Source organism: Lontra canadensis, unplaced genomic scaffold, assembly GCF_010015895.1.
Source record: "Lontra canadensis isolate GAN:19392208 unplaced genomic scaffold, GSC_riverotter_1.0 scaffold54, whole genome shotgun sequence".
In the NCBI taxonomy this organism is placed as follows: Eukaryota; Metazoa; Chordata; class Mammalia; order Carnivora; family Mustelidae; genus Lontra; species Lontra canadensis.
In genome coordinates, this window is record NW_022631048.1 from 2,505,732 (window position 1) to 2,528,257 (window position 22,526).

Sequence of the window (22,526 nt, forward strand, 5' to 3'; positions counted from 1 at the left end):
TGAAAGTAAACAATTTTATGAGTAAAGCAAGCATATGATAAATGCAGTAGAGCAAATACTTATACAACTAGTATAAAGGTTAAAAAGACAAAAATAGTAAAATCAATCATATATAAAAAATTAAAGGGACTCCAAAATAAAGAGATGTAAAATATGAAAAAAAATATTTATATATATATATATATATATATATATATATATATAGAACATGAAGGGGGGAGTTCAAATGAAGTTCTTTTAAAATATGTTCAAATTTAAGTGTCTTTAATTTAATATACACTGCTGTATATTTAGGATGTTATATATAAATGTCATGGTAACCACAAACCAAAAACCTATAATAAAGAAAGTTATCAATCACAAGCAAAGAGAAAGGAGAAGAAAGGAACAGAGAAGAAACAAAAAATAACCAGAAAACAATTAACAAAGTGGCAATAAGTACATACCTATCAATAATTATCTTAAATGTAAACAGTCTAAATGTTTTAATAAAAAAAAAATGGGGTGATGGGGCACCTGGGTGGCTCAGTGGGTTAAAGCCTCTGCCTTTGGCTCAGGTCATGGTCCCAGGGTCCTGGGATCAAGCCCCGCATCAGGCTCTCTGCTCAGCGGGAAGCCTGCTTCCTTCTCTCTCTCTCTCTGCCTGCCTCTTCACGTACTTGAAATCTCTGTCTGTCAAATAAATAAATAAATAAATAAAAGTCTTTGGGAGAAAAAAAAAATGGGGTGATAGAGTGGAAACAAAAAATAGACCCATCTATATATTGTCTGAAGACACTCATCTTAAACCTAAATATACATGCAGACTGAAAGTAAACGAATGGAAAAAAAATATTCCATGCAAAAGGAAATGAAAATAAAGTTGGGGTAGCAATACTTATATCAGACAAAATAGACTTTAAAACAAAGACAGTTATAGAGACACAGAAGGGCATTACATAATGATAAAGATATCAATCCAACAAAAGGATATAAAAATTATAAATATCTATGCACCTAAGATTGCAGCACCTAAATCCATAAAAGAAATATTAACAGATGTTTAATAACTGTTACAAAGGAGTTGACACTAATGCAATAATAGTAGGAGAATATAACTCCCTACTTGTCTCAATGTATAGAGGCATCCAGGCAGAAAATCAATATGGAAACAGTGTCTTTGAACAACACATTAGACTGGATGAACTTAGACACACACAGAACATTCCATCTGAAAACAACAGAATACACATTCTTTCCAAGTATGCATGGAACATTCTCCAGGATAAGTCACATGTCATGCCACAAAATGAGTCTCAATAAATTTAAGAAGATTGAAATAATATCAAACATCTTTTCCAACCATAAGGGTATGAAACTAGAAGTCAATTACAAGAAAACCTGAAAAAAAAACAAAAACCCACAAAGACATGAAGGCTAAACAACATGCTACTAAACAACCAATGGATCAATGAAGAGATCAAAGAGTAAATAAAAAAAAAAAAATACATTAAGACAAATGAAAATAGAAACACCACCATCCAAAATTTTTGAGATACAGCCAAAGCAGTTCTAATAAGGAAATTTATAGCAGTATAGGACTCAAGAAGTAAGAAAAATCTCAAACAATCTAACCCTATCCCTGAAGAATCTAGAAAAAGAAGTAAAAAACAAAAAAACAAAGCCTAAAGTTAGTAGAAGGAAGAAAATAAAGATCAGAGCAAAAAATAGAGACTGATAAAATAGTAGAAAAGATCAATAAAACCAAGAGCTGGCTTTTTTTTTTTTTTAAGATTTATTTATTTGAGAGACAGAGTGAGAGAGAGAGAGAGAGAGTGAACACAGTGGGGAGAGGGAGAGAGAGAATTCCGAGTACACTCCGCACTGTGTGTGGAGCTCAGCATGGGGCTCAATCTTACAACCCTGAGATCATGACCTGAGCTAAAATTATGAGTTGGACAGTTGGGGCACCTGGGTGGTTTTGTCAGTTAAGTGCCTGCCTTTGGCTCAGGTCATGGTTCCAGGGTCCCTGGGATTGAGTACCACACTGGGTTTCTTGCTCAGCAGAGAGCCTGCTTCTTGCTCTCCATCTGCCTGCTACTCCCCTTGCTTGTGCTCTCTCTCTTGGTCAAATAAATAAAATCTTAAAAAAAAAAAAAAAAGAGTTGGACTATCAACCAACTAGCCACCGAGGAGTCCCAAGAGCTGTTTTTTTTGAAAAGATAAACAAAACTGATAAAACTTTTACCAGACTCATTAAGAAAAAGAGAGAAACCTAATAAATAAAATTAGAAATGAGAGAGGAGAAGTAATAATCAACACCACAGAACCAAAGATCATAAGACACTACTACAAACTATGATATGCTTATGGACAATGTAGAAAAAAAAATGGAATCCGAAAATTGGAGGAGGAGACGAACCATGAGAGGCTATGCACTCTGAGAAACAAACTGAGGGTTTTGGAGGGGAGGGGAGTGGGTGTTAGGTGAGCCTGGTGGTGGGTATTAAGGAGGGCACTGGGTGTGGTGCATAAACAGTGAATCTTGGAACACTGGAAAAATAAAAAAAAAAGAAAAAGAAAAAAAGAAAAAAGTAGATAAATTCCTAGAAACACAATCTTCTAAAACTGAATCAAAAAAATTTAAAATTTAAAAAAAATTAAAAAAAATTAAAAACTGACTAATTACTAGTGATGAAATTGAATTAGTAAACAAAAAACCTCCCAGAAATAAAAGTTCAGAATCAGAGAGATTCATCGGTGAATTCTACGAAACATTTAGAAAAGAGTTAATACCAATTTTTCTCAAACTATTCCAAAAAATATGAGAGAAAAGAAAGCTGCCAAACATATTCTACAAGGCCAGCAATACCCTGATACCTAAACCAGACAAAGATATGACAAAAAAAGAAAACTACAGGCCAATATCCCTGATGAACTACAGGCCAATATCCCTGATGCAAAAATCCTCATCAAAATATTAGCAAACAGCATTCAACAGTACATTAAAAGGGTCATTCACCAAGATCAAGTGGAATTTAATCCAGGGATGCAAGTATGGTTCAACACCACAAATCAATGTGATGGGATAGAAATTATATGATCATCTCAGTAAGATGGAGAAAAAACATTTGACAGAATTTGTCATCCATTAATGATGAAAACTCAACAAAGTAGCTTTAGAGGCAACATACTTCAACATAATAAAGGATATATATGATAAATTTGTAGGTAATCATATTCAATGGTGAAAAACTGACCACACTTCCTCTAAGATCAGAAACAAGACAAAGATGTCCATTTTTGCCACTTTCATTCAGCATAGTACTAGAAGTCTTAGCTACAACAATCAGACAAGAAAAAGAAATAAAAGACATCCAAAGTAGTAAGGAAGAAGTAAAACTCTCAAAATTTTCAGAGGACATGATACTATGCATAGAAAACCCTAAAGAGTCCACCAAAAAACTATTAGAAGTAATAAATGAATCCAGTAAAGTTGCAGCATACAAAGTTAATATACAGAAATCTGTTGCATTTCTATACATTAATAATGAAGTAGCAGAAGGAAAAATTAAGAAAACTATGCCATTTACAATTGCGCCAAAAAGAATAAAATACTTAGGAATAAACTTAACTAGGGAGGTGAAAGACCTGTATCCTGAAAACTATGAAACACTGATGAAAGAAACTGAAGAGGACACAAACAAATGAACAGATGTACCAGGCTCATCGGTTGGAAGAATTAATGAAGTTGAAATGTCCATACTGCTTAAATCATTCTAAAGATTTAACACAATCCCTATAAAAATACCAATACTATTTATCACAGAACTAGAACAAATAATCCAAAAATTTGTTTAGAACCACAAAGACCCCAAATACCAAAAACAATCTTGAGAGAGAACAAAGTTGGAGGTATCACAATCACAGATTTCAAGATATATTACAAAGCTATAGTAAACACATAGATTAATGGAACACAACAGAGAGCCCAGAAATAAATCCATGCTTATTTGATCAATTAATATTTGACAAAGCAGGCAAGAATATACAATGGGGAAAAGACAGTTTCTTAAATAAATGGTGTTTGAAGAACTTGACAGCCACATGCAAAAGAATGAAACTGGTCCATATGTCATGTATGTAATAAAAACTACATATACAAAAATTAACTCAAAATGAATTAAAGACTTGAATGTAAGACATGAAATCATAAAACTCCTAAAAGACATAGGTAGTAAATTCCTTGACATCAGCATTAGAATTGTTTTCTTTTCTCTGACTCCAAAGCTAAGGTCCACAAAGCAAACAAAAGGGCAAAATAAACACATGGGACTACATCAAACTAAAAAAGTTCTCCATAGTGAAGGAAACCACCAACAAAATAAAAAGGCAAGATACTGAATGGAAGAAGATATTTGCATATCATATATCAGATAAAGGGTCAATATCCAAAATATATAAAGAACTCCTATGACTCAATGAAAAAAAAATCTGATTTAAAAAGGGACACAGTCAGGGAGTTTCCCCAAGAAGACACACAGATGGTCAACAGGCATATGAAAAGATGCTCAACGTCATTAGTATCAAGGAAACACAAATCAAAACCACAACGAGAGATCACCTAACACCTGTCAGAATGGCTAATATAAAAAAAAGATAAGAAAATTGTTGGTGTGGATGTAGAAAAAAGGGAAACTTGTGCACTTTTATAGGAATGTAAATTGGTGCAACCTGTATGGAAAACATTATGGAGGCTTCTCAAAAAAAATTAAAAAATAGAATTACCTCATGATCCAACAATTTTACTTCTGGAGACCTATCCACAGAAAACAAAAACACTAATTTGAAAAACATAGATAGATCTCTTTCTATAAAAGTCAAGCTATATCCACTGGTATTATGCTAAGTGAAAAAAATCAGACAGAGAAAAATAAATATCACATAATTTCACTTATAAATGGAATATAAGAAACAAAACAAATAAAAACCAGGCTTGCCAAAAAGGAGGGGGGTTGGGGTGTGTGAAATGGGTGAAGGGGATCAAGGAGTACAAACTTCCATTTATAAAATAATTAAGTCTTGGGGATGTAACAGACATCATGGGAATTACAATCAGCAGCATTGCATTAACTTTGTATAATGACGGTTACTAGATTTATTGTGGTGATTAGTCTGCAATGTACACAACTGTTGAATCACTATGCTATACATATGATACAAATGTATGTCAATAATACTTCAATTAAAAAAGGAGAAAATGAATCTTGGAGAAAGTGGGGATGGATCTAGGAGGTAGGATGCAGTCCTCTTGTTTCTAGATGGTTTCATTTGTGTGAGCTCCCATCTATATTCCTCAAAGACTATGGCATTTGCAATAGAATCATTGTACTTTAAGTTTATTCATTTTGTGCAATTCCTCATTCATTAGTAAATTCTTTTATTTTATTTGTAAAAAGTCCAACATGTTTTGCAGTTATGCAAAGGTGAAGATATTTATTTTGAATGTGTGCAGAAGTATTAAAGGCCACAGAATGGTGGGTAAGGCAACCCCCAGGAAAAGGATAGTGGGCTTATTGCCTCATGACCCCTCCCCATGAGAAGATTCTCCTTTTAGTGCTACTAAGTTCTGTGTTCCACTTTTCTTATTCATTCATTTGTTCATTCATTCATTAGTTCATTCATTCATTCATTCTTTGAGAGACAGGGTGTTCATATATGAGTGGGGGGGAGGGGCAGAGAGAGAAACTTGAGGTGTTACCCTCGCAGCATGGAGCCTGATCCCTAGACCCTAAGATCACGACCTGAGATGAAATCGAGATTCTCACACTCAACCAACTGAGCCCCCCACACACCCCTTGGGTTTTGCTTTTCTTAGGGAAGACCTACTTTTCTAGAGGGGATCTCTTATAGAATGGCATGAGCTACTGAAATAATAATACCAATAAGAGGTGTTTCAACAAAATTCATCTTAATGCTGTAGAACTGAATAGATCTTAAAATCTGAATATTGACATTTAGGATAATAATGATGCTAAAAGAAAAAAGTGTATGTTTAAAACTACGTTTTAAATATGTAGTCTATGTAATATGTGTTTGTTGAAGAGATAAACCAAAATATTGAGAAAAGCATCAAGAGTAAAAGTCTCCGGCCACCTGGATGGCTCAGTCATTAAGCATCTGCCTTCAGGTCAGGTCTTGATCCCAGGGTCCTGGGATTGAGCCCTGCATTGGGCTCCCTGTCCTTGGAAAGCCTGTTCTCCCTTTCCCATTCCCCCTACTTGTGTTTCCTCTCTCGCTATGTCTCTCTCTGTCAAATAGATAAATAAATAAATAAATAAATAAATAAATAAATAAAATCTTAAAAAAAAAAGAATAAAATTCTCTCATAGCCTATTATTTTTAGCATTCTTTTATGTACCCTATTTTACAGAGAAATAATGTTTTAAAAAGACATAGAAAATGCTAATTTTGTTTTGTGACTTGATTTTTTCCCAGTTGATGTAGGATCTTGTCCATAACTGTATTTCTTACATTTAAGTTAAGCACAGTCTTAACTTTTGTAGAGGTGTAAAGGTTTGTTTCCTCTGAGCTATACTTTCTCATTTCAGCTCTTGTATCCTGGATATTGTGGGGTGGGGTACAGAGGGCAGGGAAGATAATTTACTTCCTCCTGTTTAGCCATGTGATTGGGTGGAAATACCCCACTCACAGCTCTAGAAGTACACCCAAATTGGTTTAACTTTGTCAGAGTTTCTACCTTCAGCCCCTGTGATCAGTACAAGAATGGGAATGAAACAACTTGGACCAATAACAGATGCCAGGACAAGTAGACAGATCGGAAGAGCCTTCTTCTCTTCTGGATGGTGTTTGGATTGTGAAGCTTGAAGTCCCCATAGCCATTTTGTGACCATAGAGGGGAGCCCAGAACTGCCCAAGGAAGTCTCCCTTCTGTGAGCCTCCAGGATGGGCTAGAATTGCCTTTCCCCTGTTCTGGAAAGTCTTCCCCCAAGAGAGTGGGCCACAGAGGACTTGTATAGAATAGTTCTGGTCATAATAAGATGCAGCGATACTTAGTGGCAGTCTTACTCTCTGAACCTCAGTTTCAGTGCCAGTAAGGTGGAGGGAAAACCATAACTACAACTGGTGAGAATTTAAGGAATATATTGAAGAACATGAGTATCGTGAGATTGGGGTGTTGTGAAACACCAGACACAACAATACAGAGGAGTGGGGAGAAAGCGAGACATGGAGACAGAGGGGATGTGACTAGGAGTCTGGCCCTGGGGATCTTGCTCAAATGCAGACTATCCATTGAAAGGACTAAGATGAGGCCTGAGTTTCTGTGTTTCTAACTAGCCCCCTCCTCTTGGTGACACTGATCAGTTGGTTTGCAGACAACTTGGGAAGCAAAGTTCTAGAACACAAATTAGGATGGACTTCATTATCCTTACTTACATTCCCTAGAAGCCCTCTCTCTTATCCGTTCAAGTTCTGGATGTGTTCAATGGTCAAGTCAGTTCTGGATGTGTTCAATGTTCTGTGTGCTCTACACAGAGGAAAAGGCTTTATTATGGCAGGCGAAGGGGATGTCCCATAACCTCTGTTTATCCTGTGTAGCTTAATTGGAAACTCCTTTACAAATGGAGCTGAGCTCATAAGTCAGAAAGCACTCATGGAATCACGGCCAAAGCCTGGGTGGAGGGCTTCTAGGGAGGGAAGGTAGGAAATGAAAGGTTCTCAGTGTCATCAATTCTCACCATTGTTGGATGTTCACATCTCACAGCACAGGAAAGTTTCATCTGCAGTTTCCTTCATGAGTACAGGAAGATCAAATTACACTTTGGGTAGAAGGTAGGTAAGAAGGGGACTTGCATCCCATCCGCAAGAATTTTACATGTGGCCAGAATCCAGTATCAGGGTTCTGCACACTTGAGACATAATTGAAGAGCAATAGATTCAGACTCAGAAGAACTAACTGCCTTGAGAGCTCTGAAGTTACCTGCTTAGATTCTTGGACAAGCTACTCAACCTCCCTGAGACTCATATTTTTCACCCGTAAAATGGAGGTATCAAATAGCACAAGCTTTCTAACAACCCTATCATGAGGAACAAGTAAGAAAATAGATGGAGGAACTTTGAAAAACAAATAGAACTTTATATAGTTGTGAAGAATTATAGGGACATGAGTTCTAAGGCAACTTAGCTACCCAATTGTCCAACTGTAAAATTATGGCTAAGACTTTAAAAACCCATTAGGTGGGACCTAAATATACCCAAGAAAGGGGCAAAACATAGAGAAAGGTGCACAAGCTGCTCAGGAAATATATCATGTACCAAGGTACATGGCTGGTCATCTTTGCCTCCAAGGTCAGGGCAGAGCCAGCCAAAGCAAGACTCCAAATGATGGACTAGGTGGCCCCTTGAAGGTGTGTAGTGTGTATTTAGCTTGAAGCTAAAGAGCTCTTACTGCTTTAATAAAGCACATTTGAATAAGAGGATGGAGTCGGTTTCTTCCATGTTGATAGTAGAATGAGAATACCCCAAGAATCCAATGTAAGGAGGGAAAAGAACAGAGAAAGTATCCATACTTCTCCTCCACCAAACAGTTATATACATTCTGGAAGCCTTCCAACTCCTGAATATTCTTTTCTAACTCCTTGATCTGAATTAACAAATCCCATACTCTTATGCTGAAGAGATTGGAGCACATGCTCTGGATTGGTTTCTTGATGTTTTTGGAAGAAGCACGAATAACTCAGAAACTAACTGACATACATAGCAGAGGATCTGGGACCTGGCCAGAGGAAAGCACAGAAAATAGATTGGTTATAAACTCTTGTGTCTTAGTTTGCATGGTCTAATAATCAGAAGATGTTGTTTTAGACTTCATGAACAATATGATTCTGATAGGTAATGAAACTAAGGATACTGGGCTGGGAATAGAAAAGATGAGCAAGTCAAAGGATCAACTCTGTCCAAAGAATCACTCTTCCATTTTGCCATTAGATTCTGCTCAAATGTTTTCTTCTAGGTATGTCTTCCTCTGACACCTATTAAGAAAATTAATACCCACCCAATGCATATATACACATTGCATCTCTCTTCCTTGTTTATCTCAGCACTTGGCATCCTATATACCTATATTTTTTTTCAGTTATCTCTCTTCGACACTATATGGTAGTTTCATGAAAGTTTGATTTCTTTGTTTACTATTGTATACCCAGCATGTAGCACAGTCTAAAAATAATAGGTGCTCAATAAATATCTCTGAAAGAATGACGTTGTGATATCAATGTCTCTAAACCCTTCCCTTACGGTTTTAGATTAATCTTATGCTTCCCCCCATTCTTCTTATCTCCTTCAATATTTTTATTAGTCTACTTTAATCATCATCACTATGCTCATCGGATAAATTTTTCTGTATTTCTATTTGTGGAGAATTTGAAAACCTATGGCTCTCTAAGGCACACCCTCCTGGCAATATAACCATTGAGCACAAGAGGGACCAACAATTGCATTTCAAGTCAAACATTTCTCAATCTCCTTCAGGCAGATGGCTTCCTTTGTGAAAAGCACTTCCCAAGGTATCTATCTCCCCAGGGCATTTATGAAAAGCAACTAGGATAGTTAGATAAAAGAAAAGTCATCAGATCACTTTCCTAGTGATATCATAAATCAGGGCAAATGGTATGCCAATATTCTAACTCCCTGAATGGCACTGTGATTTCTGAGTGGCAAGAAACATATTTCTCTAGTGTGAGAAATTTTGTCACAGGCAGGAAAATATCATTGGATAATGTTTGACATATAGTAAGCACTCAAAATTTTTGGAATGAGTATGTGGATGAAATCCCCCTGGATGCTTCCTTTCTCCTTCCTATGTTGGTGGCTTGAATATGGGGATTTGTGGTAGAATTAACTACATGTCCATACTTTTTTCTCCAAAACCCAGCTGTCCCTGTGTAGCCTCTGTCTTCCTGTACATAAAACATTCCATGTGCATCTGGAGACTCAGAGAAAGGACCCCGCAAGTCTGCACATGAAATTTGCAGCAAGCCTCTGCACCTGTGGGCTGAGTGATCTGGAATATATTTGTGTTTCCCGGTCACACTTGGAGCAGTGAGATTTGACCTTTAGAAAGCAGTGGTTTGTTGAGATCCTGTTCTTAGTTCTTTTTAAATCATGTACACATTGCAAAACTCGGACACCTCTGCCTACCAAAGGCTGAAAGAATGTGCCTTGAAGCCAAGTCTAGACAGAATTCCAAGGCAGGGGAGTCAGTGGGACAGGGAAATCACTACAGGGTCTATGCCAACTTTCTGTCCTGCTATTTTACCATTTTTGTGTTTCTGGATTTTAGCCAACATGAGAGGCCTTTTGTGCCAAGAATGACCATAACAAGTGGGTTGGGGTTTCCACTGAAGGTTAATTTAAATGTTCCACCTTCCTTCAGCTCCTCATTTAGCGTGTGTGACTGTTTCTGAGGCAGCCCCAAGACTTTCCAGGCCTCTGGTTACTGAGGGAAGGAGCAAAGGGAGGCCAAGCTTACTCTGTCATTTCTCAGTTTATAGACACCTGTAATCAATCATCAAATGAATGGGGATTTACAAAAACAATTGAATTAGGAAAGTACTAATCCCAACTGTCAATGTGATAAGTAAAATACAGAATGAAGGTGGAGAAGACGGACAAGGTATTTCTGTGGCACTTTCTACAGATGTGCAATCCAATTTAATAACTCAAGGCTGTGCCATACCTGAACCACACAGCTTATATTCTATTAAAAGCTGGCACCCCAAATCCTCATGAGGTTCATGATCTTTATCTTAAACTGTCTGTCCCCACCTATTTCAAACTCTATGTCCTGAGGGTAACATTCTCACAATGTCCGACTTTCTTTGTTTATAGTCAGCTCTCTCTCTCCCTCATCCCACACATCCAATCAGTCTTGAGTCCTGCTGATTTTACTTCCTGCCCATTCAAATCCACCTCTACTGCCACTGCCCTGGCGCTGGCCCTACCATCACTCACCTAGACCACTGCAGTCATCTTTGGCTCACCCTCCTCAGCCATATTCTCTACCCCAAACCCACTCTCAAACCCATTCTCCACACTGCAGGCAACACCATGAACCTACCATATGAATCTGACCTTGCTCTTTCCTGCCTCACATTCTCATCTTTGGTCATACCAGACTGTTTATAAACCACCCAACACCACCCTCCACACATACCTCTGCTGTGTCAAAGGTGCTTGTGCCTTCGCCCTTGCTTACCCACTTCCCAGTCATTCCTAACTTGCTTCACTAACATTTACTTCTCAAGACTTGTAAGGTTATATGTTTTAGAAATCTTCTCAAATACACCAGTTTGGGACAAATGTCCTTTCTCACTCTGCTCATAACTTTCCATGTAATTTTTAAATTATTTGATGACATATCTTCCTTAAATTCTCAGATCCCACAAGGTAGGATTGTACCTACAATGCCTGGTCCAATACTTGGAACACAATAGGTACTCAAGATGTCTTTGTTCAATGGAAATTATTAACTTCACTTTCTCCTCAAATCAGTTTGAGATTAGCTTCATTTAGCTTCACAATTTAGCTTCACTTTCTCCTCAAATCAGCTCTTGCCGTTGATCCCCTTGACCTGATTTTATTTCTTGTCTTGGCAATGGTTTAGACTGTCCTTCCTCTAGTGATGCTGCTCTGTTGTCTTGGTGGAGTAGGACCACTACTTCTAGATAGGACCAGTACTGCGAGAGCATCTCTCAGAGGAGCTCAGGATCCAGTCTTGGGAACTCTCAGTGGCCTCTTTACAGTTCTAAGAAGTTTTTTCAATGAAGATTTGATTCCTCAATGACTTTGAAATTAGGTTTGGTGAGTTGAGTACATGATTACTGTGAAATTAAAAAATTATCTCAGAATAAAGTCAGAGAGGAATAAGATTATATGAAAGAGATAACAACTGTATAGCATCCTACAGACACAAAGTCCTGGTCATCTTATTTGGAGATGTAGGTAGACCTAGTACCCAGTTAGTAATGTTTCTTTTATGAATTCTGGCTGCATATCAGCATCACCTAGAAACTTTCAGAAAAGCTGATAGCCAGGTACAATCCCAGAGATTCTGATTATTTATTTGATCCAGGTACAGCTTGAGTATTGGCATCTTCTAGAAAGTCTTCCAACAATTTTCTCTCCATTAGCTTCTTCCAGGTCAGAGTGAGTCTTGTCCATTGTGCTCCTAATGATAGTGGATTTCGCAAAAGCTTAGGAGATCTCTCTTTAGCACAGCTTCAAATGATACTTCAACCTGGAATTTCACTATAAGAGCCATTTGTGGGGAAAAAAAGAACTACAAAAGGATCACATTTATGTTTTTCTAACAGTTAATTTAAGCTTTGCTAGGCACTTGCATATATAAATATATACCCAATGCAAATGTAACATATCTTGTGTATAAACAGAATGTGGGAGGACAGGCATTCCTGTGCTGTGACCTGCTGAAATAACATACTTTTAACTTTATTTGGAAAAAGTCTGGAGATTGGCCTTCATAAACCTAGGTGGGAAAACATTACAGGGAAGCAGAATTTGCCATCCCAAAATGTGTCTCTTTGGCATGTGGATTATTTCAGGCTGATTATTCTGAAAAACAAAAAACAACAAACAAACAAACAAAACCCAGAAGACTTAAGAAGCTTTTGTTTTTACCTGCCCTGGTAACTGACTAAAAGAAGAGAGCACTGGATGTGGTGCATAAACAATGAATTTTGGAACACTGGAAAAAAATTAAATTAAAACAAAAACAAACAAAAAAAGAATTTAGGGGCACCTGGGTAGCTCAGTGGGTTAAAGCCTCTGCCTTCAGCTCAGGTCATGATCCCAGGGTCCTAGGATTGAGCCCAGAGTCAGGCTTTCTGCTCAGCGGGGAGCCTGCTTCCCCCTCTCTCTCTGCCTGCCTCTCTGCCTACTTGTGATCTCTGTCTGTCAAATAAATAAATAAAATCTTAAAAAAAAAAAAAGAATTTAGATAGAGGACCTATTCCAGGAAGGGAGTTATCACCACAGATAACCAGAGTATTAATATGAATGAGGTATGGGAGACAGGGAAGAAACTAGCAAAGCCAGTTTGATAAAAAGTCCTATGTTTCTGAGTGGCTCAGCAAATATTTGTTTACTGAACATTTATTCTTTCCATTCTTCCCATGAATTACCTCCCCTCTCTGTGAAACCCAGGACCCCTACCCCCTTCTCATTGGTGCAGAATGACAGATAGACCTCATTTTGCCTGACTATCTTTGGAATCTCTCATATATACATGGATTCCCTTTACATATGTAATTATATCTGGTTCTCTTCTGTTAATCTGTCTCATGTCAATTTAAGTCTCAGATCAGCCAGATTATTAATAAATAGTGGAAAAATATATTTTTCCAGCAATATCTTTCAGGGTGAAGGGGCTGCCTGAAAGACAAGCTCTCCTGTTGCTCAGTTTTTATTTATTTTTCTTTTTAAGGTATTCCTCATGTTTTCCTGAAGGAAGACCAACCACCATTGAGAAGATTAAATAGTATATCAACCCTTGGCAATATAACTTAAGTTTTATTTTTTTTTCATTTTTCAGGTATTTCATACCTGCTACATTGGAGTTACAAATTCAAAAATTCTGTGCTCACATTTCTTTTGGTCTTTGAAGAGCATCCACCTTGAGAAGGTAGGGTAGCAGAGGTTAGCAAAAGTATTTGATACTTCATATTCATTGAGGAGACTGTAGGTTATATGACAGTGATTATAAAGCAATTAGAGTGGTGCCTTGCACCCAGTTAGTCATATATAAGTGCTTGTTAAACAAAAACAAATACAAATAGTAGAAAGCTGCTATTTTTGCTTCCTGAAGCTCCTTCCCCAAATTTATTCTAGGGAGCAAAGTTTCCAGGATCAGGGCAATAGTAGGACATTCAGGTATGCATTTCTAGAACTTTTATCTTCATTGATTCCTTCTTAACAGTCTTATAACAAAGGGTTTTACTTTGCCAGTTCTTTTCCTTTCCAGGATAATTTAGGAGTGCTTTGTTTTGTCTCTGAGATTTGGGAGCAGGCAGAGTTCACAGAAAAATTATAAGTCAATTTAAAGCAACTCAACAAGTTCTTATTAAGTATCACTATGTTTGTGGGTGCATATGTATTTCTAATTATACTTCACACACACACACATACACACACACACACACACACACACACACACACAAAACCTATTGGTTTGGGATGGAAGGAGTTTGCAGTCAGGTTGATATGTCCATAATCTATCCATTTCCCAAACATTTTCTTGCAAAGAGCCTGACATTAAACAGAATAATTTTCTTAGGTTATATAATGACAGATCTTCTACTGTAATTAACTAAGTTAGACACTGCTAGCTTAGGTTAAAAAAAATGAATTCGTTGGAAAGATAGTGGAGAACACTCAGAATTAAGGAAAAGCTTCATGATTATTTTTCTTCAAGACACTACACTATATTGTGTTTTGTTAAGGTGAGAAATTTGGATTTAATTACAACGAAAAAGGAAACCATCAGTGGATTTAAGAGACAGACGTAGTGTGATCTGATTTACATTTTCAGGTAATGGCTCTAGCTGCTGTGTGGCTAATGGATTGTAGATGTGGGAGATAGGATCAGGATAGTCAGTTAGGAGACACATTTCAGCCAGGGGAGAAATGATGGGGCTCTTGCTAGTGGGAAATATCCACATGGAGAGTAATGGATAGAGGTGAAACATATTTTTAAGTTTAGGGAAGGGAAAGAAGTATCAAAGGCTCCTCATCAGAGGCTCTAGGACTTCTGACAGGACCAACGAGGTGAAGAGTCATGCTACATACTAAGAAGAAAAAAACTGAAATAGAAATATGTTTGAGTATGTCATCAAAATTATTGTTGTGGCAGTTTGAGGTGCGTATTATATATCCACATGGAAATGCTAAGTCTGGAGTAGGTATCGGAGTCTGGAGTTTCAGGAAAAGGTCAGGGCTAAGGGATATCTCTTTTTAATTTTTACATAGGTAAACTTAAAGTGGTGGGGGGGGTAGATGAATTTTCTGAATTAAAGACACACAGAACAAAAAAGGGGTAGGATGGCACATTTGAGTGGGCACTTTAAAGGTCAACAAGAGGAGACAAGTGAGGGAAGAGGGAAAGCACGAGAGTGTGGTGTCACAGCAACTCAGAAAAGATGAATTAAACCTTGCTGAGAAGTAAAGAGAGCAGAGAGAGGCTGCCAATAGATTCGGTGGTGGCATAGAGGTCATGGGTGACTTTCACAAAGACAGACACAGTGGTAGAAATAGAGGACTTATTGGGATATGATTTTCTTCATTCTACCTAGAACAATGGGAAACAGAGAAAGGGATACTAATTGGAGGGAGTGTAGCCTCAAAGTGGGATTATTTTAAGGTTGCCTGTTTGGATGCTGATGGTAGTGATCCAGTAGAAAGGGAGAATGTGATGATTTAGCAAAGACTGGAGACAAGTCTTTGAAAAGACAAGAGGGCATGAGATCCAGGTGTGTAATTGGAACACTTACCATTTGATGAGAATGGGAACTTCATCCCTTAGCAAAAGGCAGAGGGCAGAGAACTGGTGGTCAGCAAATATGGTGGAGGAGAGATGAAAATCTCCTACCTACTTGCGTATTTTCTCAATAATTGTTACCTCAATAATGAGGTAACAGCTGAGGGTAAGAGTAGCCTTGGTGTAGAAAATATGAAGATAAACAGGTAGAAAATAGTTGTTTGGGGAGTTTAAAAGTGAACATGAAAGGGAGATACTTATAGAGCTGCCTGGTACTATTGGGTGTCTATTTCAGATTTCGGACATGAAATTTGAGACCAGTCTGTATAATGGGGTTTTTGTCCACCAGTGTTTAGCTGCAATGGGACAGGACCCAAGGCTTCTATTATTATTAATAATACTAGCTAGCATATATTGAATGCTTACTTTGTGTCAGATACTTTTTTTAAACATTACTTCATTCTTTATTATCAAATGATCAAGATTAGCAGTTCAAAAGTGAAGATATTTACTTATTTCCAATAAAATTATTATAACTCCTCCTTTCTTTTTTTAAAATAACTTTTAATAGTCATTTTTTTAATTTCTTTTCAGCGTAACAGTATTCATTGTTTTTGCACCACACCCAGTGCTCCATGCAATACGTGCCCTCCCTAATACCCATCACCTTGTTCCCCCAACCTCCCACCCCCCACCCCTTCAAGACCCTCAGGTTGTTTTTCAGAGTCCATAGTCTCTCATGGTTCACCTCCCCTTCCAATTTCCCCCAACTGCCTTCTCCTCTCCATCTCCTTATGTCCTCCAGGTTATTTATATGCTCCACAAATAAGTGAAACCATATGATAATTGACTCTCTCTGCTTGACTTATTTCACTCAGCATAATCTCTTCCAGTCCCATCCATGTTGCTACAAAAGTTGGGTATTCATCCTTTCTGATGGAGGCATAATACTCCATAGTGTATATGGGCCACATCTTCCTTATCCATTCATCCATTGAAGGGCATCTTGGTTCTTTCCACAATTTGGCGACTGTGGCCATTGCTGCTATAAACATATGGACCCTCAACTCTATGGTCAAATAATCTTCGACAAAACAGGAAAAAATATACAGTGGAAAAAAGACAGTCTCTTCAATAAATGGTGCTGGGAAAACTGGACAGCTATATGTAGAAGAATGAAACTCGACCATTCTCTTATACTGTACACAAAGATAAACTCGAAATGGATAAAAGACCTCAATGTGAGACAGGAATCCATCAGAATCCTAGAGGAGAACATAGGCAGTATGTTCTCTCTCTCTTCAATATCAGCCACAGCAACTTCTTTCAAGATATGTCTCCAAAGGCAAAGGAAACAAAAGCGAAAATGAACTTTTGGGACTTCATCAAGATCAAAAGCTTCTGCACAGCAAAGGAAACAGTCAACAAAACAAAGAGGCAACCCACGGAATGGGAGAAGATATTTGCAAATGACAGTACAGACAAAAGGCTGATATCCAGGATCTATAAAGAACTCCTCAGGGGCACCTGGGTGGTTCAGTGGGTTAAGCTTCTGCCTTCGGCTCAGGTCATGATCTCAGGGTCCTGGGATTGAGCTCCACATCAAGTTCTCCGCTCAGGAGGGAGCCTGCTTCCCCCTCTCTCTCTGCCTGCCTCTCTGTCTACTTGTGATCTCTCTCTATCAAATAAATAAATAAAAATCTTAAAAAAAAAAAGAACTCCTCAAACTCAACACACACAAAACAGATAATCATATCAAAAAATGGGCAGAAGATATGAACAGACACTTCTCCAATGAAGACATACAAATGGCTATCAGACACGTGAAAAAATGTTCATCATCACTAGCCATCAGGGAGATTCAAATCAAAACCACATTGAGATACCACCTTATACCAGTTAGAATGGCCAAAATTAGCAAGACAGGAAACAACATGTGTTGGAGAGGATGTGGAGAAAGGGGAACCCTCTTACACTGTTGGTGGGAATGCAAGTTGGTGCAGCCACTTTGGAGAACAGTGTGGAGATTCGTCAAGAAATTAAAAATAGAGCTTCCCTATGACCCTGCCATTGCACTACTGGGTATTTACCCCAAAGATACAGATGTGTCAGATACTTTTTAAAGCACTTCACAAGTGCCTACTTTATGATGTATGTGCTATCGTAAGTAAGGAAACTGAGGCACAGACAGATTAAGTAGTTTGTTCAAGGTCACACAGTAAGCAGTGGCTAGAGCACATTACAGATCCTAGCAGTTAGGCTCAAAGGACCACATACTTTGCACCTCGTAGCATTATTACTAGGAAAAACAAGCCAATGGTATACAAAGCATCTAGCACAGTGTTCTGCCCCACGGAATCATTCAGTGAATTTTAGCTAATATGAATAACAGCATTTAGAAATTTACTCCAGAGAAATTTTGTAAGGTGTAAAAAAGCTGACATGTGTGAATTCTGAGACTAGCACCTGGAACTTAAAATGTTGGTGCACTCCTGCTCTATCCTTCCCCCACCAACCTACAGGTTATCGATCAGATTTGATGACCAAGAGCTGTGTTGCCAAGGGAAACCACTAGGTGGCGCCACTAAAGAGCAAGCTTGTTTCATTCACCTTTGGGTCTTTAATTCTGATACAGGTGGGCCAGCAGAAGCTGGACCTTGACAACCAAAACGAAGAGTTGTCATAAATAAATAAATGGACAGAGACGGGGAGAGTTGCATTTAAAGCATCCATCTGGGCAAGCAAATAAAACAAAGAGTATGTATATCCAAAGAAACTGTTATTTGATAGGCCAGCAACAAAAGCCAATGCAAATTTCTTATGCTTGCATGCTAAATAAGACAGGAATCTTGCCTACTTTCTCTAAATCAGGCTATGCTCCAAGACTGTTAAATGCATAGGTCAGACGGAATCTCAAACAGTGGGCACGGACGTATACATCTTTCCTTTTCATGCCTCCTGCACAGGTAATTGAGATGCAGTGCTGTAACTAAGTAAGGTCTGTGTTCCTGCCCCCAGCTTCCACCCAGCCCAACCTATAATTTGATAGCTATCTCTCTTGTGGGCAGCTCCATCCAAGGGCAACAAATGAAAACACCTAGTGTTCAAGGAACGTTGCCTCAGAAGGAGACTATGCCAGGTATCCTCATTGGGGCAGCACCTGCATTCCAGTCGTTTCTTTCTGAATGGCAGCAGTCAGCCACAGAACAACACAGCATACTTTCCTTATCTTTGTTTCCCTCAGAGCAGTGATGTAATGCGATGGAAATCTCTGCCTGTTTATTGTATCATCAGCAATAGCTCTATGACTACATAGTATTCTGAAAAGGGCACAGATGCAATTAAAATGTAAGTAAACTAAAAACCCACCTCACCACATTATCATGGCCCTTGGGTACATTTTCCGAGTTCCACCCTTCCTAACCCCGGCCATGTTCAAGTCTTGGTATTGTTTCCTGGATTGCCCCACTATGGCCATATGTATCTGCTTGTAGCCAGTGCAACTGAGCTCCCCAAACACAGATTCCCATGAAAACGGAACAAAAAAGAAGGGAGAGGCAGAGCATGTTAAATGTCTCATTAGGCCTTCTGTCTGATTCTCATTAGATTCGCCGACTGCTTCTCATTAGGCCCATTGCCTCAACTTCTTGCAGGCCCTGAACATGTAGGCCAGTGCTTATTGTCATGGTTGGTCCAGAAGATCCATTTCATTTATTCACAAATTGAATGTGGCTTCTGAAAAGTCCAAGGCAATTTTTTTTTTTTTTTTTTGGCAAAGTTAAGACAGGCTTATTGTTTTTATTTGCTATTTTTCAAGCAATCCTAAGCAGGACGGGCAGGAGAAATAATTTAAAGACCCAGCACAGAAACTTCAAACTCAGCTGAAGAACTGGAGTATTGGGAGCCAACTGGTCAGTCGGAGGTGCAAACATCAGCAAGGGGTGACATTGTGGGCAAAGTCACAAATGCCACTGGGTCAGATATAACAAGTTGCCCACAGGCAGGGTATGGAGGAGGACAGCCATCAGGCGCCACCAATGAGGAGCAACTGCCATCCTCACTGCTCTCTGGGAACATTTGCCCTGTTGTTGAATCGAGAGCCAGATGATAGTATGGAAAAGTCACCATATAGTCGAGTATTCTACAGACTATGTGTGTAGCATGAAAATAAATCATTTATATCTTAATATTCTTCCCATTAAGGCAAGTGGCTGCTTTCTTGTACTGGGAAGAAAGCTTCCGAAATATGGTGCTATTGGATGACATCAGTGGACATGGCCCTGAATTTTAGTACAAAATTTGTATCTTCACTGGAGGAAACAGATATAGATGAGCATTTGCTCAAAGAGTGGCAAACAAATACCTACTTTTTATGTTCTCTCTTTGGTCTTTTTTTCTGTCATGATGTTTGAGTTTCTTATTTGATGAACATGATAAGGATGCAAGATGGTTTTGAGAGTTATCTGGCATCTGAAATAAGAGAAGTGATACTCACAAGGAATTATTATTATTATTATTATTTTCTTCCCTGACAGTCAAGTTCGAAGGAGGAAATTTGGTAACTTCACAAAGCAAATGTTTCTTTCTGAACTGATATGTGATCTGGGATAGATAGACCTGTAGAGGAAAATGAGATTACCCATGAGAAACATTTGTGAATTTAGATATCAGTGTAAGATTTGATATCTTCTCCCTCCTTTATGACCTTACACAGAGGGGAGAAAATAGGTGCCTCCATAGAAAACCCTGTCCTTTGTCAGGAAGTTAAGGCTGGTATTCCCCAAGGAAGGAGGAGGGTGATGACTCACTGAGGAGGCAGCGGGTGTGGTCCCTTTTAGACATGCTCCAGCTGCTCCATAAGCTGGAAAGACATGGTCACTTCTCCTTTGTGGATTCTGCCCGAGTTTGCACTGTCCTGTTTCTGAGATGGAGCTGAAATCATATTTTTATCCTATTTCATAAGAAGAATTTCTGTTTTGGCACATGACCGTATCAATGCAGTAACATATTTTTTTGAAGATTTTATTTTTATTTATTTATTTGACAGAAAGAGACACAGTGAGAGAGGGACACAAGCAGGGGGAGCAGGAGAGGGAAAAGCAGGCTTCCTGCCCAGCAGGGAACTGGATGGGGGGCTAGATCGCAGGACTCTGGGATCATGACCTGAGCCAAAGGCAGACACTTCACAACTGAGCCACCCAGGTGCCCCGCAGTAACTTATTTTTAAGGTTACTGCTACGTGCTCAGCCCTAAAATAATCCTGTGTAGAGACTAGAGAATAGAACTTGCTCGTGTGAAAGGGTTTGGCCATCTCAAAAATGAATCTATGAAAGTTTTTTTTTTTCTCCCCTCCCCTCCAATATTGACTTCTAAACAAGTTTCAGCATCCTTCGTGAGCTGCCTTCATCCTTTCATAAGTACTTTATCTTTGGAGGACTCGGCTTCTGAGCATTCCAGGAAATGTGTATCCCAGACTGGAGTGTTCATTCACAATATTCTCAAACAAAAAATCTTTTTCTCCTAATTGGCTGGCTCACAGAGTACACTGTTTTATGAAGCCCTTCTAAAATGGCAGGCAGATCTCTGTGCGTTAGTATCTGGAAGAGACATTCTTGTCAGTGCCCTGGGCCATGACTGTGGAGATGACATAAAAATTTTGGCTCTAAAGCTCTTTAGCAAAAAGCTCAGTTCAGAGACAGGCTAAAACAATGGGCTGAAAATGATCTTGGCCTTTCAAGGGCTTTATCCTATCCAAAGTTCCAGGAGGAGAACCTGATCTCCCAGAAAGTATTTCTTTTATTGCCAACCATAGAGAATCACTGACAAAACTAATTAAAGAATTTGAACCTCATTCTGTCTTTCCTTAGCTGACCCTCAACCAGAGGCTGGACTCAAAACAAAGACACAAGATATAGAATATGAGGCTCTCACCAGGGTAAAGAAGGCTGCGTGCTCTCATTCCCCTCTTTGAAAGAGCTACTTGAACGCAAAATACCTCACCTTCCCCCCCCCCTTTTTTTACAATGGAAAAAGCTTTGGGTTGTCATCAGAAATAATGAAGTTTGAAGTTCCTGAATGTTATCCGTTTATTGGACTCGACTTTCCACCCTTTCCTTGAATTCAAGGAGCCAGGTCAAAACGGTGAGTTCTCATGGAAAATTAAGCACTTTTGCAAAGGTGCTTAAAGCAATATGGTTGTTTCAGGTTTCAGACTCTCCAGGGATGATGGCCATTGATTTCCAGGCTTGAGACAATGATAAAGACTTCCAGATATGAATGGACTTATGTGGAATCTGGCCAGTCTACCTGAAAGGCTTCCTGCCATAAAATACTTAGTCCTGTCCTAGATATTCACCCCTCTTGTTCTTTAACCTCCCCCCGCCGCCCCACATTTTAAGATTGCATAGTTTGGCAGTCACGGCAATGATCACATGGAATGGCATTTATTGATTGAATGAATACCTTGGCTGATTGAAGAATAACTATTTTAAGGTTGTGAAGTGATTTCTGAAAGCTACATAAACATCCACTGAAGTGATCTATTATAACATACATCATTATTAGTTAGGTACTGATATAAATTTGAAGGAGAGGGGCCTGAGGGAGGCTCCAGAAAGAATTTTTCATTTTGATAAGGAAAAATACTAGACTTAGAGATTCATAATTTATTTTTAAAATTAAAGAGCAGAAACACAAATGCTATTTTATTTTAAAATGCATTTTCTTTGTTTTAGCTTTGGTAACAAGAAAACAAAGGTTTGGGCTCAAGAGTCATGATATCAAAATAATGGGTCTCCTTCCTTGACTTGTACACTAACTTGACTTACTGTTACTGCACTGATCAGGCTGCACAATCCTGTTTGATCCGTTGAGATTGCCTCTGTAGAACAGGCTTTTCCAAAGGCATTTTTACATTAAGTCAAGGCCCCCTTAATCCAGAGTAAAGCTATGTATATACAAGAGTGGCTAAATA